The sequence below is a fragment of the Amyelois transitella genome, chromosome 5 (genome assembly GCF_032362555.1).
Source record: "Amyelois transitella isolate CPQ chromosome 5, ilAmyTran1.1, whole genome shotgun sequence".
NCBI lineage: Eukaryota > Metazoa > Arthropoda > Insecta > Lepidoptera > Pyralidae > Amyelois > Amyelois transitella.
The window spans coordinates 9,984,048-9,999,431 of NC_083508.1; the positions used below are offsets into that span (position 1 = coordinate 9,984,048).

Below are 15,384 nucleotides of genomic sequence, written 5' to 3' on the forward strand. Positions count from 1 at the left end.
TGTAGATTAGGTATGGTAGCTTTATTGAACTTTATTTAACCCATATTGTTTATAACAAGCCAGTAATAAATTGATAAATAATGAAAACATTTCAAATTCTAAATTCGAATTCCCTTAAAGTAAATAAAAAAATTTGAGGATTATAACGGGTAAATCAGTGAAATCAGAATAAAAATATTTGTTTACAAAGCGATCTGTGTCGAATTCCTTTGACAACTTTGATTTTAATGAAAACAAAATGGACTTGTTGGCAGTACCTGCGCGTAGCGAGGTACCAAAAGGAATCTCATTATTTATTTAGTCTTAGGATGGAAGTAATAAAAAAGTTTTAAGCTTTCCGTAAATAAATTGGAAAGTTTTGGATTAACGTGCTTTATGTTTAGTCGGTTTGCCTATAACATTTATACAATTGAATTATACAGCTCATACTTTACGTATATTGTACCTAACCTCCAAAAATATATTTTCTAGTATGTTTTATTTAAGTTATTAAAACGAAATATTAACCGCTAAGATTTGAATTATAAAAAACGGTAAACTTAATAATGTTTATCATATTTTTCAATATCGGAATCTGAACTCTAGACCCAAAAATGGAATAACTAAGGCAACTTGATATGAAATATAGCTAACTGTATACCTAACTGTTTCTAGAATAATGTTTTCCACCACGTATCTTTTGTATATTTTCTCTATTATATTCAAACACGATGCACTTAATTTTTGGTGCAGTAATCCTAGTTGGGACGCAGTTCGTGAGAGGTTTACATTAGCTAACGGACGCATTAGCAGTGGGCGGCTGATTTAGCGCCGGCTCAGTTAGCACAAACTTGGAGTCTACAGACTTGAGGTTTTTATACATACATACATAAAATCACGCCTCTTTCCCGGAGGGGTAGGCAGAGACTACATCTTTCCACTTGCCACGATCTCTGCATACTGCCTTAATTTGGTCAAGATTTTTTTTTTTTTTTTTTGGACAAATTACACTGATTGAGTTAGCCTCGAAGTAAATTCGAGACTTGTGTTACGAGATACTAACTCAATGATACTATATTTTTAGAATAAATACTTATATAGATAAACATCCAAGACCCAGGCCAATTAGAGAAAGTTCGTTTCTCATCATGCCCTGGCCGGGATTTGAACCCGGGACCCCTGGTGTCACAGCCAAGCGCACTACCGCTGCGCCACAGAGGCCGTCTACGTTCAAGATACGTTCGTCTTGGTTTAACCTAGTATAATATATATATATATCAACAATCTACTTACATGCAAACACATAAATTACGTCTTTTTTACCTATAATAAATACAATTCAGTTGTATGTATCCAATATAAATGCAATTTGATCACCAAAACTAATTCAATAAAATAATTAAAACAAAGGAATAAAAAACGCCCGCCTCTGAAGTTTAAACATTTAATTTTTATACACTTTTTATTGTTTTTGCATAATTTTCTCGGCAACTATGCTACGAACTCCATCTCCCATTTTATATTGGGTTTTATCCCTATAGTCCTTATCTACTTGACTCTGTATAAAATCTTAAATACCTAACATTTCTATAACAGGTCATTCACCGCGAACGATTATTTTCAGCGCCATCTAGTAAAAACTGTTATATTACAGTGATTTATTATTTATACGTATCTACGTGCCGTGTGGTTCCCGGCACAAATACAAAACAAAAAAGAATAAGATCACTCCATCTCTTTCCCATGGATGTCGTAAAAGGCGACTAAGGGATAGGCTTATAAAATTGCGATCCTTTTTTTTAGGCGATGGACTAGCAACCTGTCACTATTTGGATCTCAATTCCATCATTAAGCTGAGCAGCTGAACGTGGCCATTCAGTCTTTTCTGGACTATTGCTCTGTCTACCCCGTAAGGGATATAGACGTGACTATATGTATGTACGTATCTACCAAATTTCATCCAAATCAAACCAACAACATGGTTCGGAAGTTATCACTTTATGAACATACATACATTAAAAAATATTTTCTTTTGTACCAAGGCGATTTGTATAACAATTCAATACTTAATGTATTTAACGATTCTTAATTTGCGTAGAGTCCCAATTATAAAACAATACTCTAGGATTCCAGTCTAGCGTAATATTTTATTGTATCAGTCATCCCATATTCTTCCTCCTGGATTTAGCATTCTCACCACTCTCTAGAGGAGCCCTTGACCATGGATCCTGGATTGGTTAAATCAGGTTTTTACACAAAGCGACCTTTACCGGAGAACCTAACCGGTATTGGACCAAACATGGTTACGCATCTAATTGCCTGAATGTTCAGATTTCCCGTATATACTTACCCCCTTACATACTCCCATACATACCCCCATACATACCCCCATACATAGCCCCATACATACCCCCATAACTTAAGTTTTTATCGGCACGTGGACCAAAATAGTTAACAATTCATCATCCTTTTAGCGTTTATTTGCGTCTTATCTAAGGGCGATCGGTTCTTTTCCTTTTCATAATCGGGACACATAAAATCACGATTCTGTCCTTCCTTCTTGAGTAGGCAGAGACTACATCTTTCCACTTGCCGTGATCCCTGCATACTTATTTCTATACATACACATCTAGTTGCCTGAATATTACACGAGATGAAATAAAATAGGGACCAACTAACGGAGACAAAAAGAGAACTCTGAAAATTTAAGTAGGTACATTGAAAAGTTTACTCCCGAACCAAGACAGGTACTTATTTCAACTTCCTCAATATTTTTTTCATGGAGTATATACTTTCTTCAAGGTTTTGAATGGTTATGTTCTAAAGACTTAAAATATAATTGCTTTTAACTTTCCATCATTGTAGTTCTTATTTAACTTGGGATTCTTCTTGCAGGCGATAGCGTTAGCAACCTGGTACTATTTCAATTCCATCACACAATACGGCTGAACGTGGCCTTTAAGTATTTTGAAGACTGATGACTCTGTCAATATAAACTTCTAATTTAGTATGGTACCAGCAAGTTTTTATAGGAAAAGAATTACAAAAATAGCTCACGTCTTGCCCTTTAGTATACAATTACACACTGTAAAATGTAGGATTTTATATTATGACTAGCTGTTTCCACGACTTCATCTGCGTGGAATAGTTATTTTGGGCATCATTGAAGCCCTCAAGAATAAATAATTTGCTTGGATTTTTTTCACATTCTCCATTATTTCTTCGCTCCCAATAGTTGCAGCGTGATGTTAGATAGCCTAAAGCCTTTCTCGATAAATGGTCTATTTATCCCAAAGAGAATTTTCAATTCGAACCAGTAGTTCCGAAGATTAGCGCGTTCAAACAAACAAACAAAGAAACAAACAATCAAACAAACAAACAAACTCTGTAGCTTTATAATATTAGTATAGATCAGTGGCGATAAACTTATTGGGGGTCGATTCCTAAGACTAGAAATTTTATTTTGGTGAATTTCATGCAAGTTAAAGAAATTGTTTTCATAATTTACCTGTTTCAAAACTGCCTACCACGAGCGAGGGCAATTATTATATCCGGCGCATTTCAACCATCGGCAAATTAATTTGGCTTTACAATTGATAATGAAATTGGTACGTTACTGTAGTTTGTATTTGTGTATAAATTACATAAAGTATAGAAAAAATATATGGAAATTAATAATATTTTGAAATAAAAAAGAAATGAGAAATTAGAATAAAAATGGTTTATTACTATTACGAATAAAGACGTTAAAAATAATTCTTATGCTTAAATGTCGGAACCGTTTCGCGTTGGGCATTTAATAATGCACTACACATCTTAATTTCTTACGGAGTAGAGCCAACAGCCTCGGAAAGTTTGGAAGACCCCGGAATGGCATTTTGTATTAAGTGGTATAAATAGATTAACCTCTGCACAAGTTTTATTTTAACCAGCGGCTATGCGGTGACGCTAATATTCCTGACATATAAATTAATATTAATATAATGGTATTTGCTTAGAACACTTCCCCGGTTCACCGCTCAAAGGGATCGTGTTCGTTAAACTATAAACTGTTACAAATGTACAGACAAAGGTTGTTCTATATTTTGTTCCTGACAGACTACCTATAATATCTGTTTAAAAAGAGGAGGAACGTTTAAAATTGGGAGTATTGTCTAATTTTTCTTTTCTCTGATTCATTCAAAACAAAATATTATATTAAATTTAATTAGATTTTGAATGCAACTTATTAACGCTATATTTATCAACTTAGTGATATTTAATAGTAATGAGTTATCTGAATCTCAATTCCATCTATTCCAGCCTCAATCATCATCAGCCACAATCATTTCCAGCCATCCAGCTGAATCTTTACAAGATATTGGCTCTGACTACATTGTTAGGGATAAAGTCTTGATAATAATAAGTATATGTATGTACAAGTCAGTTATGGTTTTACGATAATACATTGACTTGAAACTCATGAAAACCTTTACACTAAAAACAAATACTACTATCTGTTTGAATCAATTTTCTGAACTGACATTACATTTAAGACTTCTAGGTTTATTCTTATTATGTACAGTCAACCGCGTATATACATAACCCATTTCAGCCACTATTTGTCTAGAAATATAATTTAAATAGGATCGTTTAATTTTCTGTTAACTGTACTCTTGGCACAGTGTAGTTGGCACTAGCCTTCATGAGGGCCTTAAAAATAATGATATTAATAAGGGTAGTAACCTTAGGAGTTTAATTAAATTTTGTCAATGATTTTAACATGAATATTTATGGAAGACTGTGCAGTTTTATTTTAAGGGGGCGAATTAAAGCAAAAAATAAGTTTTACGACTTTTCACCATATATTCTGTGCGCTGCATATAATATTTTCAAAGTGGGTTAGTGCCAGACAAGGAGTAAAAACTTTGACATATCTTTTAACAGCATGTAGAAAGTAAATGTCGAAGTTTTTATGCTCTATGTACACACAGAGCCGTAAATTTAGAGCATGAGAGTACTTACTTTAATAATTATATTTCCTCCCTCATTGCTTTTATTTCTTGATCTTTATTCTGTTTTTTAACAATTCTTATACTTAATTATAATATACTTTATAAAAATCTATTAAAAACATTCGTCTAGTACAAGCTCCGTACTGGACTAGTGGTTGTTTCTCTTACCATGTTGTAAAAATCAATCAAGGAAAAAGCAAATAAACTTGGGACTATTGTGTAAGGCAATAGGCTAGCAAACTGTCTCTATTTGAATCTAAATTCCATCATAAAACCATGAAGCTAAACGCAGCTTTCAGTTTTTTCAAGACATGGCTCTGTCTACCCCGTATAGCATACATTCGAGATTTATCTAATATAGTACTAATATATATACTAATATATATATTTATCTACAAGGAGATTGGTATCAAAATATGAAATAGCGTGATTTGAGGTTTAATATTTTGGTAGCTTGAAGGTATTAACAGTCTCAAAGGTTTTAAAACACTAATCTTTGAGTTTCAGAGGCGTATCTGTCCAGCTGATTAATGGAACGAGCAAGGTGAAACAGAATTTTGTAGGAGCTATTTTTCATCCGTACCTACAAAAGTCTTTCATATTTAATTTTACGAACAACTATTTCGACACTCAAAATTTTGTTTCAGTATACTTGAAATAAAAAAATATATTAAGGTGATTTCTAACAGGACATGAAGTCGTTAGCAATCAAAATTCCTATTCAGGATCATAGTCAAAGGCGCTACCCAGGCTCATCTCCAGTGAGATGAGGATTAATCAGGACTATACGTCACAGTATTCATAATTATTAAATTATATGGTCAAGGTAATTTGGAAACATTTAGCGCACCCTGCATTCCTTCATTTCCTTTTTACAAGTTCAAAATGAAGAATATAAATATTAAGATTTTATTAGACATAAATGCACCTCGTTGTTTTTTTTTAATTTAAGAAAGTGCACATACATTATTTATGGTGACTGTACTGTCAGAAACACTCTCTCTTTTAGAGGGAATTTGCATTGAATCAAAAATAAAAGGATGTTTGGAAAAAAAATCCTATCTCCGACAATGTCAATTGTACAAATTGTTTCAGACGTTAAGAGACATAAAATCTGAAAATAGTATAAAGTATGAGTAGTGTGATACACCGACAAACAACGTTTATGAGAAACCAATGTAAATTGATCTACCATTATTTTCACTGATAAGTTTTTTATTATTTTTTTAAAATTAAATCTGACCTTCGAATCTTGTGACTATGGCTCTGAAACCACGGTAAAGGCTAATGAACGTTTTATAGGTACATGTGTACGAATTTTTTCAAATTATTATTCGGACGGTTTCTGCTTAATGACCAATTTCACTTTATCAATTCTTAAAATTCTGAATAACGAAAATTGAAAATTATTATAGAAACAAATCTTTTATATTTTAAAAAGTAAAAGAACTGAACTAAAGAAATATTATGCGTTATTATATTTGCGCATACCAGACGCAGTTTAGACAACAATAAATCAAAATATAGTAGGATGCATCCTAACTTTACCTGTAACTTGTTTCAAAGACCCAATATTTTTTAATTAAAATTCTTGCCAAGTTGGGAATCTTTAAATAACTTCCTCAACTTTAGATAAAAGTTAAAATATGGCTGTGCATTACTCGTGGCCAGATGATTGGAAGGTATACCTAATTGTGTTTCGTTTTAAAAACGTTTACGTAAAAGTTTCAGATTTTGATGACCAAACAATAAGAGATAGTTATCGAATAAATAAGTAAAAATACAACTTATGAAATGTTTATAGACTTATATAGAATACATATATAAAATAGTTAAAAACATATGACTTTATATAAAATTTTAATGTTAGTATGTTTGTAAATTGTGTAGGTACGACGTGCCGTTAGTATTTAGGCGCCTCCTTCTATTTTTTTTCAAAAACAGATTATCTATTCTGTAACGAACATTGTTACCGTCTAATTAGGACTAAGACAAAAATAGATTGTGTATGTCCATTCATTTATGTAGTTTTCTTCCGAAACGAGCCCTAAATGACCTTGTCCAAAATGTAAACAAATAACCCTCACATGGGCACAATACATGCGCATATATTTCCTACTGGATCCCAAGGTGCGTGGAGATTACAATATTTATTCGTACATCCTTTGTAAGCAAAAACAACAGGCGGCTTTGTCATTCATACTGCTTTGAAAAAGCTAAAAAGAAAAGCTCATTGATTTTAAATATTTTTTCTGTGCAGTTTCCAATTTCAAAACTCTCATATTAGGGTGTGCAGTATCGGTTTATGTGATCTTTTTCTCTTAGCTATTGCATCCTTGTCACTCTGGTTCTGGTTTTAACACGAAGCGACTGAAAAGGTTGCGGAGGTAAGACTGAAAAGGTTGCGGAGGTAAGATACCTCCGCAACCTTTTCAGGGGAACCTTATCCGTATTGGATCGATCCTGGTTACACATCCAATTGCCTGAATGTGTTAGTTTTCTCACGATGTCTTCCCTCACCGTAATAGCATCGGTTAGTTTATAAACTAATTTAAAAAATCAATGAAAATAGTCATTGCTACATGCCCGAGGGGGATTCGAACCTTAGCCTTTCTGCGAATCACGCATTCTCTTATAGGTATATGTTATATACTGTATACAGTCATAATGCGAATTTCAATATCTATATTAAAAACAAAGAAACTCATGGAATAATTTCAGCACTTCCAAAGAAAAAAAATAGGTAATCAAAAAGTATCCACATACACATCATATAAAATTGTAGCTTCCTTCTTATTTATTTTATTGTTAATAAGTTTTTTAAATAAATTATGTACTTAATCTGAGCGAAAATATTTTTTAATTTTTCGAAAGTCTTTTAAGTTAACACTTTAAACTAAGTAGGTACCTAACTGAAGAAATCTTGCTAATTAAATAACTTTAATTAGCGTCAAACGCCGGCAGCACCTGCTTCTATAAAAAGTTACTGAGACCGTATTTACTGGTAAGCCTATTTTTAGACGTATTAATTTTAGAGTTATGTAAAATTTAAATTTCGCCTAGTGATTTCTGGCCAAGACACGAGACGAGATACGTTTTACCTGCAATCATAGAAAAAAGGCATGAATTGCATGATACCCTACCCTGTAATTTTTCGTTTAACGTTGTATAATTTAAATAACGCAAAAACAATTTTATTACGTAAATTTAACAGCTTGTTGTAGTTTGGTTTTAATAATATGGTGCACAATATTATGAGTGAGTTGCATTCAGCTCAAGTCTAAAGACTGTATATACTTTCCTTTTTTATGTGAATAATATTTACCAAGTTCTTACGAGTAGAATAAAGTCTACCTATATCAAGTAATTGTTTTGAAAGGTAGTCCAATGGTTCATGAATCAAGCTTATGTTGATAAGACATTTCAAACTCTATTAAAAAGAATATGTTAACCAAGCCGTTCGTACCGTGTGGTTCCCGGCACCAGTACAAAAAAGAATAGGACCCCTCCATTTATTTCCCATGGATGTCGTAAAAGGCGACTAAGGGATAGGCATACAAACTTGGGATTCTTTTTTTAGGCGATGAGCTAGTAACCTGTCACTATTTGAATCTCAATTCTATCATTAAGCCAAATAGCTGAGCGTTGCCTATCAGCCTTTTCATGACTGTTGGCTCTGTCAGCCCCGCAAGGGATATAGACGTGACCATATGTATGTGTACGTATGTTAACCAAGCAAAGCCTGGGCCATTTGCTAGTACACTTACACCTGCAACAGTTACCGTTACATGCAACCAGTCAGGTGTAAACTGTCGATAGAAGTGCATGCGCCAAATATTCAATCCATGAAAACTTGTGTCAGACTTAACGTGTGTTGGCATTATCTGTGTACAGTCAGCCACAGAAAAGGTGTGTAGTTTCTTAAAATGTTGAACAGAGTTTTTCTTGTGTGACATAGAGCGCGCTATCTGCTCTCGCGCAGAATGTTATAAATTTACTTGGCTTCTTTTAGGGAATGGCTAGCAACATTATGTTTCTGCTAACAAAGTATTTCTAGTTTTGTATGTCCACAATAAAAATCCTCTTTACTCACGTACATATGTCATTCGAATTTGGATTGCATTTAATCCATTCCGCTAAACGTGGCTCGAATCTTTTGACTATTAGCTATATTAACCCCGTAAGAAGATAAAGACATATCTTCAAGGAATTTTCTGTCTTCACATAATATTATGATATGCCAGGAACGAAATGCCATACCAAATGACGAATGCGATTGATGGCCTACACTGAGATATTCACACAATGTTTGTAGAACTATTGAAAAGAAAATACTGGCTACAGGCCAGAGGATTAGTGGTATCGGGACGCAGATCTCTTTTTATTATTTAACATAAGAGTATGCCCGCGATGACGTTCTCGAGGAAAAATACCATTAATTTCTCACTTAGTACACTTTTTCCAAATTATAATTTCTAGACCCAGCAGTTTCGGATATATGTTGATACGTCAGTCAATCAGTTTCCTAGACTTGAGTGACTAGAGTGTTACCTAAATCATATCAAAATGTCAAACATTTTGATATGATTTAGGTAACACTATTTTATGCAAATTTTTGATTGATATCAAAATGGTTTGGCACACGTTGTGAATTGGAAAAATAAGCAGAGTCCATGACTCACTGCAATTTTAAGTTGGAGACTCAGTCCGTGACCGTAAGTTTACTAGTTACAATATTTAGATCAGTTGGTTGATATTTTTCATTTTTTCAGATTTATGAATGTGTATGAAGCGAAAGAAATATACAGAGATCGTGGCAAGTGGAAAGATGTAGTCTCTGCCTACCCCTCCGGGATAAAGACGTGATTTTATGTCTGTACATATATCTGTATATCTGTATAGTAGCGATAAAATGCTGCCAGTATTCGAGGAACCGAACACTGTCTCGATCAAGCAAATATTTAATTTTTAGTCCGCATTTTTTTAATGTCTAAGATATTTTTATGGTATGGTATTCTCTTCTTTTCTTAATAACATAGGTATTTGGTTGAAAGTAAATTTTATTTGCTTGTTTTAATTTTAATTTATTTTAATAATAATCAAATTGAATTTCAGAATAATAAATAAATAAAGTACAGATGAAGTTCAGATTTTCTTATAGTATATCGTGCACGAACATACTTGTAAACAAGCCACCACGCCATTACCGTCTTACCCTCACTTCACAATGAAGGGTGTATGAATAGAAGCTTGTCAAATGGACATTTGCATCAGAAAGTAAATTGATTTATCATACAGAGAGATTCGCCTCCTAAGACGTAGGCGACCTTATTCAACTTACTATGGTTGTATAATTTCTCGTACAATCAGGGGTTAATAAAATTTTCCGTCTGTTTATATAAGTCTACATTATAGACCACATACTATAAACATTGTGCGTGTGGTTCCCGGCACCAATACAAAAAAGAATAGGACCACTCCATCTCTTTCCCATGGATGCCGTAAAAGGCGACTAAGGGATAGGCTTACAAACTTGGGATTCTTTTTTAGGCGATGGGCTAGCAACCTGTCACTATTTGAATCTCAATTCTATCATTAAGCCAAATAGCTGAACGTGGCCATTCAGTCTTTTCAAGACTGTTGGCTCTGTCTACCATGCAAGGGATATAGACGTGACCATATGTATGTATGTATGTAGGCACTATAAACATAGCGTCATTCATTTCTTTCGGAGTAATATCCAACGTTTAATAACGTTATTGACATTCAGAGATAGTAGCAGCGGTTGCTAAACCCCAAGTTTAGAAGCCTTTCCCTCAATTGACATTAGTTATCTGTGTGGAAAAAGAAGCGGCTGGTAACCAAAGCTCCTTTACTCGTTATTTACGACATTCAATTTTAATGTGCCTAGCCATTTCAGAATATGACCATTCCTCCAACACCATGATGCAGGTTAACTGCCCCCAAGTGTAGAATCAACTGTATTTGGACTGGTATAATATTTCATTCCAAACCTAGACATACGGATATTATTACATAAAATAATATTTAGAAATAAAACTAAATTTTGCATGATTTTCTCTTATTGTGGGGTTGGCTGGAAGCGATCCCACTTAGGGATACGCCCGCCTTTGTACTACTAGGTACTGTTTTATATTTGTAATGTACTCCTTTAGTGAACAACAAAACATTTACTTACTTACTTATTGCTTCTATGACTCTACCAAGACATTACTATTGAGCTAACCGAAAACTCATTTCTACACGTTCCGTACAAAATTTTCTAATAAATTCAGCACAAGTTGTAAGTAGCCGGTCCTCATTGAAAATGTTAAATGAGATTGGAGCTCAACAAGCAAATCGAATTACCTGCAAGTACCGCTCCCTTATAGGTTACATAAATTAAAAATGCACAGATGTAGCAGTAGCTGCAATGCACACAAGCTTCTTAAGCAAATAAAAAAAAAAATTAAGACTTCCACGAAGCAGCAATTCAAGAAGCTCAGCGGATTTCTTTGCTTACGACCGAGATGAGCACAGGTTTTCAGCTTTAACCTGGTGGTTGACCGACTCAGTATTTCCACGCAACTACTAGGTACTTAGAACCATAGCTTTACGTAGCAACAATCGATTTTTATATAAGTGCGTATTATAGATAAACTAAATAAACAATAAGAAAGTAAGACGCCGAAGAAGGTGGAAAGAGGTAATTCAAAAAGTTTGTGTTTCGAAGCCTGGCACGCTGAGAGTGGATCTTACTAGGAGCACGAAATAATATGGAAAAATGGTAGTCATAAACCAGCAACATTTCAACTTACCTCCTTTCCAGGGAATTAACCGTTACCAATATCGAATCGCAGCATCCACTCATAAATGTGAAAGTATGTTTGTGTTTTTACGTCTTTCATGTCAAAACTATTCAGTAGTTTTGACATTTTTTTTTTTTTTTTTTGAAGTTTTGAAGAGACGATGCCAAGGCTACTTTTGTGAGTAAACCGATTTTGTATCTTCCGTTTCACTAGCAGGTATTGGGCTAAAAAATATCTGTAAAAACTGACGAATTGTGTAACAAATTTGCGTGTATTTGAACTCCTGACATTAGTTATAGTGTCATCCTCACCGAGTTTCTTCTGTAACCACAACATTAATGTTTGAGTAGCAATAAAATTAAATAAAGAGGTATATAACTAGAAAAGAGTTATTGGTACATGACCATTAGGCCCTTCAAAGCTGTGCATCTACCATATCCATACCTTCACCACCGACGGTCTAATATGTATGAGAAAGTAATTAAAACTAATTCTAGAACTACAAATACAGCAAAATCACGTTCTTCAATTCGTTCGTGTCATTAGATAATTCACATGGATTTTCCTAATTCGCTGTTCACTGTGGACAGTATTTTTTTAATTTGCCGAATATGGCAGTACCTCTATGTAATCTCTATCAACAGGAAAAGCGAGTGTCATTAAGAGTGACTGAAAGGTGGGCGCTTACTAGCAACAAAAAATTATACATATTTGAAAAAATACCAAATATATTAAACCAAAATATTAGAATAAAATCGGGGTCCGAATTTAGGTTTCAATTTTTTTCCGAATTTAGTTCTCCTGCTCTTTACACCTTGTTGGCCTCCAGTTCATAGAAGTGTTTCTTCGCGTAAAATTTTCCCTCAATTGACATTAGTTATCTGTGTGGAAAAAGAAGCGGCTGGTAACCAAAGCTCCTTTACTCGTTATTTACGACATTCAATTTTAATGTGCCTAGCCATTTCAGAATATGACCATTCCTCCAACACCATGATGCAGGTTAACTGCCCCCAAGTGTAGAATCAACTGTATTTGGACTGGTATAATATTTCATTCCAAACCTAGACATACGGATATTATTACATAAAATAATATTTAGAAATAAAACTAAATTTTGCATGATTTTCTCTTATTGTGGGGTTGGCTGGAAGCGATCCCACTTAGGGATACGCCCGCCTTTGTACTACTAGGTACTGTTTTATATTTGTAATGTACTCCTTTAGTGAACAACAAAACATTTACTTACTTACTTATTGCTTCTATGACTCTACCAAGACATTACTATTGAGCTAACCGAAAACTCATTTCTACACGTTCCGTACAAAATTTTCTAATAAATTCAGCACAAGTTGTAAGTAGCCGGTCCTCATTGAAAATGTTAAATGAGATTGGAGCTCAACAAGCAAATCGAATTACCTGCAAGTACCGCTCCCTTATAGGTTACATAAATTAAAAATGCACAGATGTAGCAGTAGCTGCAATGCACACAAGCTTCTTAAGCAAATAAAAAAAAAAATTAAGACTTCCACGAAGCAGCAATTCAAGAAGCTCAGCGGATTTCTTTGCTTACGACCGAGATGAGCACAGGTTTTCAGCTTTAACCTGGTGGTTGACCGACTCAGTATTTCCACGCAACTACTAGGTACTTAGAACCATAGCTTTACGTAGCAACAATCGATTTTTATATAAGTGCGTATTATAGATAAACTAAATAAACAATAAGAAAGTAAGACGCCGAAGAAGGTGGAAAGAGGTAATTCAAAAAGTTTGTGTTTCGAAGCCTGGCACGCTGAGAGTGGATCTTACTAGGAGCACGAAATAATATGGAAAAATGGTAGTCATAAACCAGCAACATTTCAACTTACCTCCTTTCCAGGGAATTAACCGTTACCAATATCGAATCGCAGCATCCACTCATAAATGTGAAAGTATGTTTGTGTTTTTACGTCTTTCATGTCAAAACTATTCAGTAGTTTTGACATTTTTTTTTTTTTTTTTTGAAGTTTTGAAGAGACGATGCCAAGGCTACTTTTGTGAGTAAACCGATTTTGTATCTTCCGTTTCACTAGCAGGTATTGGGCTAAAAAATATCTGTAAAAACTGACGAATTGTGTAACAAATTTGCGTGTATTTGAACTCCTGACATTAGTTATAGTGTCATCCTCACCGAGTTTCTTCTGTAACCACAACATTAATGTTTGAGTAGCAATAAAATTAAATAAAGAGGTATATAACTAGAAAAGAGTTATTGGTACATGACCATTAGGCCCTTCAAAGCTGTGCATCTACCATATCCATACCTTCACCACCGACGGTCTAATATGTATGAGAAAGTAATTAAAACTAATTCTAGAACTACAAATACAGCAAAATCACGTTCTTCAATTCGTTCGTGTCATTAGATAATTCACATGGATTTTCCTAATTCGCTGTTCACTGTGGACAGTATTTTTTTAATTTGCCGAATATGGCAGTACCTCTATGTAATCTCTATCAACAGGAAAAGCGAGTGTCATTAAGAGTGACTGAAAGGTGGGCGCTTACTAGCAACAAAAAATTATACATATTTGAAAAAATACCAAATATATTAAACCAAAATATTAGAATAAAATCGGGGTCCGAATTTAGGTTTCAATTTTTTTCCGAATTTAGTTCTCCTGCTCTTTACACCTTGTTGGCCTCCAGTTCATAGAAGTGTTTCTTCGCGTAAAAACACGAATTACCCTATCCAAGATCATGATAAAATATCACACCACAGGCTCCTCTCCAGAAAGATGAGGATGTTATCGGGATTAGAGCCAGGAGGAAAGAGAAGACAACCCAGGTAGAATATTTTTTTGTAATAAAAAGCTTATGGTTTATTTTATGTACGCATTTATATATGTAAATAGATAAAATATAACAAAGGCGACAATTTACACAAACGAAGCCACAGGCAAAAGTTAGTGATGAATCAGAGACGTGTTTTCCATCATCTGTTCATACCCTTAAAGTTTGAGTACACAGATCCTTCAGGACCCTCAGAGGGCGACCGGCGACGGAATTACAAGTGGATATTTTATTTGCTCACTCCTCGTCGAACTTAATTACTCATTTTGCAGAAGCTTTTCCAACGTGATTATTTCTCGTCTTCGAGAGAAATTAAAAACATTTGACGTGATTTTAGGTCCATAGCCTTGTCAATTCACTTACTGTGAGTGAAAACATCGTGTTGAAATCTGCATTTCAGACAACTGGATGTGATATCATGATCTCATCTTGATTAGGTTCCCCTTCAAAGGTTGCAGAGGTCAGATGGCACTTTGTGTAAAAACCTTACTTACCCAATCCAGACTCATAGTCATAAGAGAGATGAGGAGGAACTGGGACTATAAGAAAAAGTAGTTTATTAGCCTTAATTTACCAATATGTATATGGACAATTTTTCTACGGCCACACTTAAAGTAACATTCGTCTGATTTCAAAGTGAAAATTAAAATAATGATAACGAATTAATTACCCCTGCCTTGGCAGACCAGATGAGCAGCTTCGTGCAAAAACTTGACTCACCTAATCCATAATTATGGATAAAAAGTGCACCCTGGGTTCCTCTCTAAAGAGAT

The 15,384-nt window shown here is 34.3% G+C and overlaps 1 protein-coding gene across 1 annotated transcript in view; it reads left to right on the forward strand.

Moving 5' to 3' along the window:
• The window catches only part of LOC132901802 (uncharacterized), a 129,037-nt gene that overhangs the window by 68,355 nt on the left and 45,298 nt on the right, over positions 1 to 15,384 (forward strand). The gene's annotated exons all lie outside the window — the stretch shown is intronic.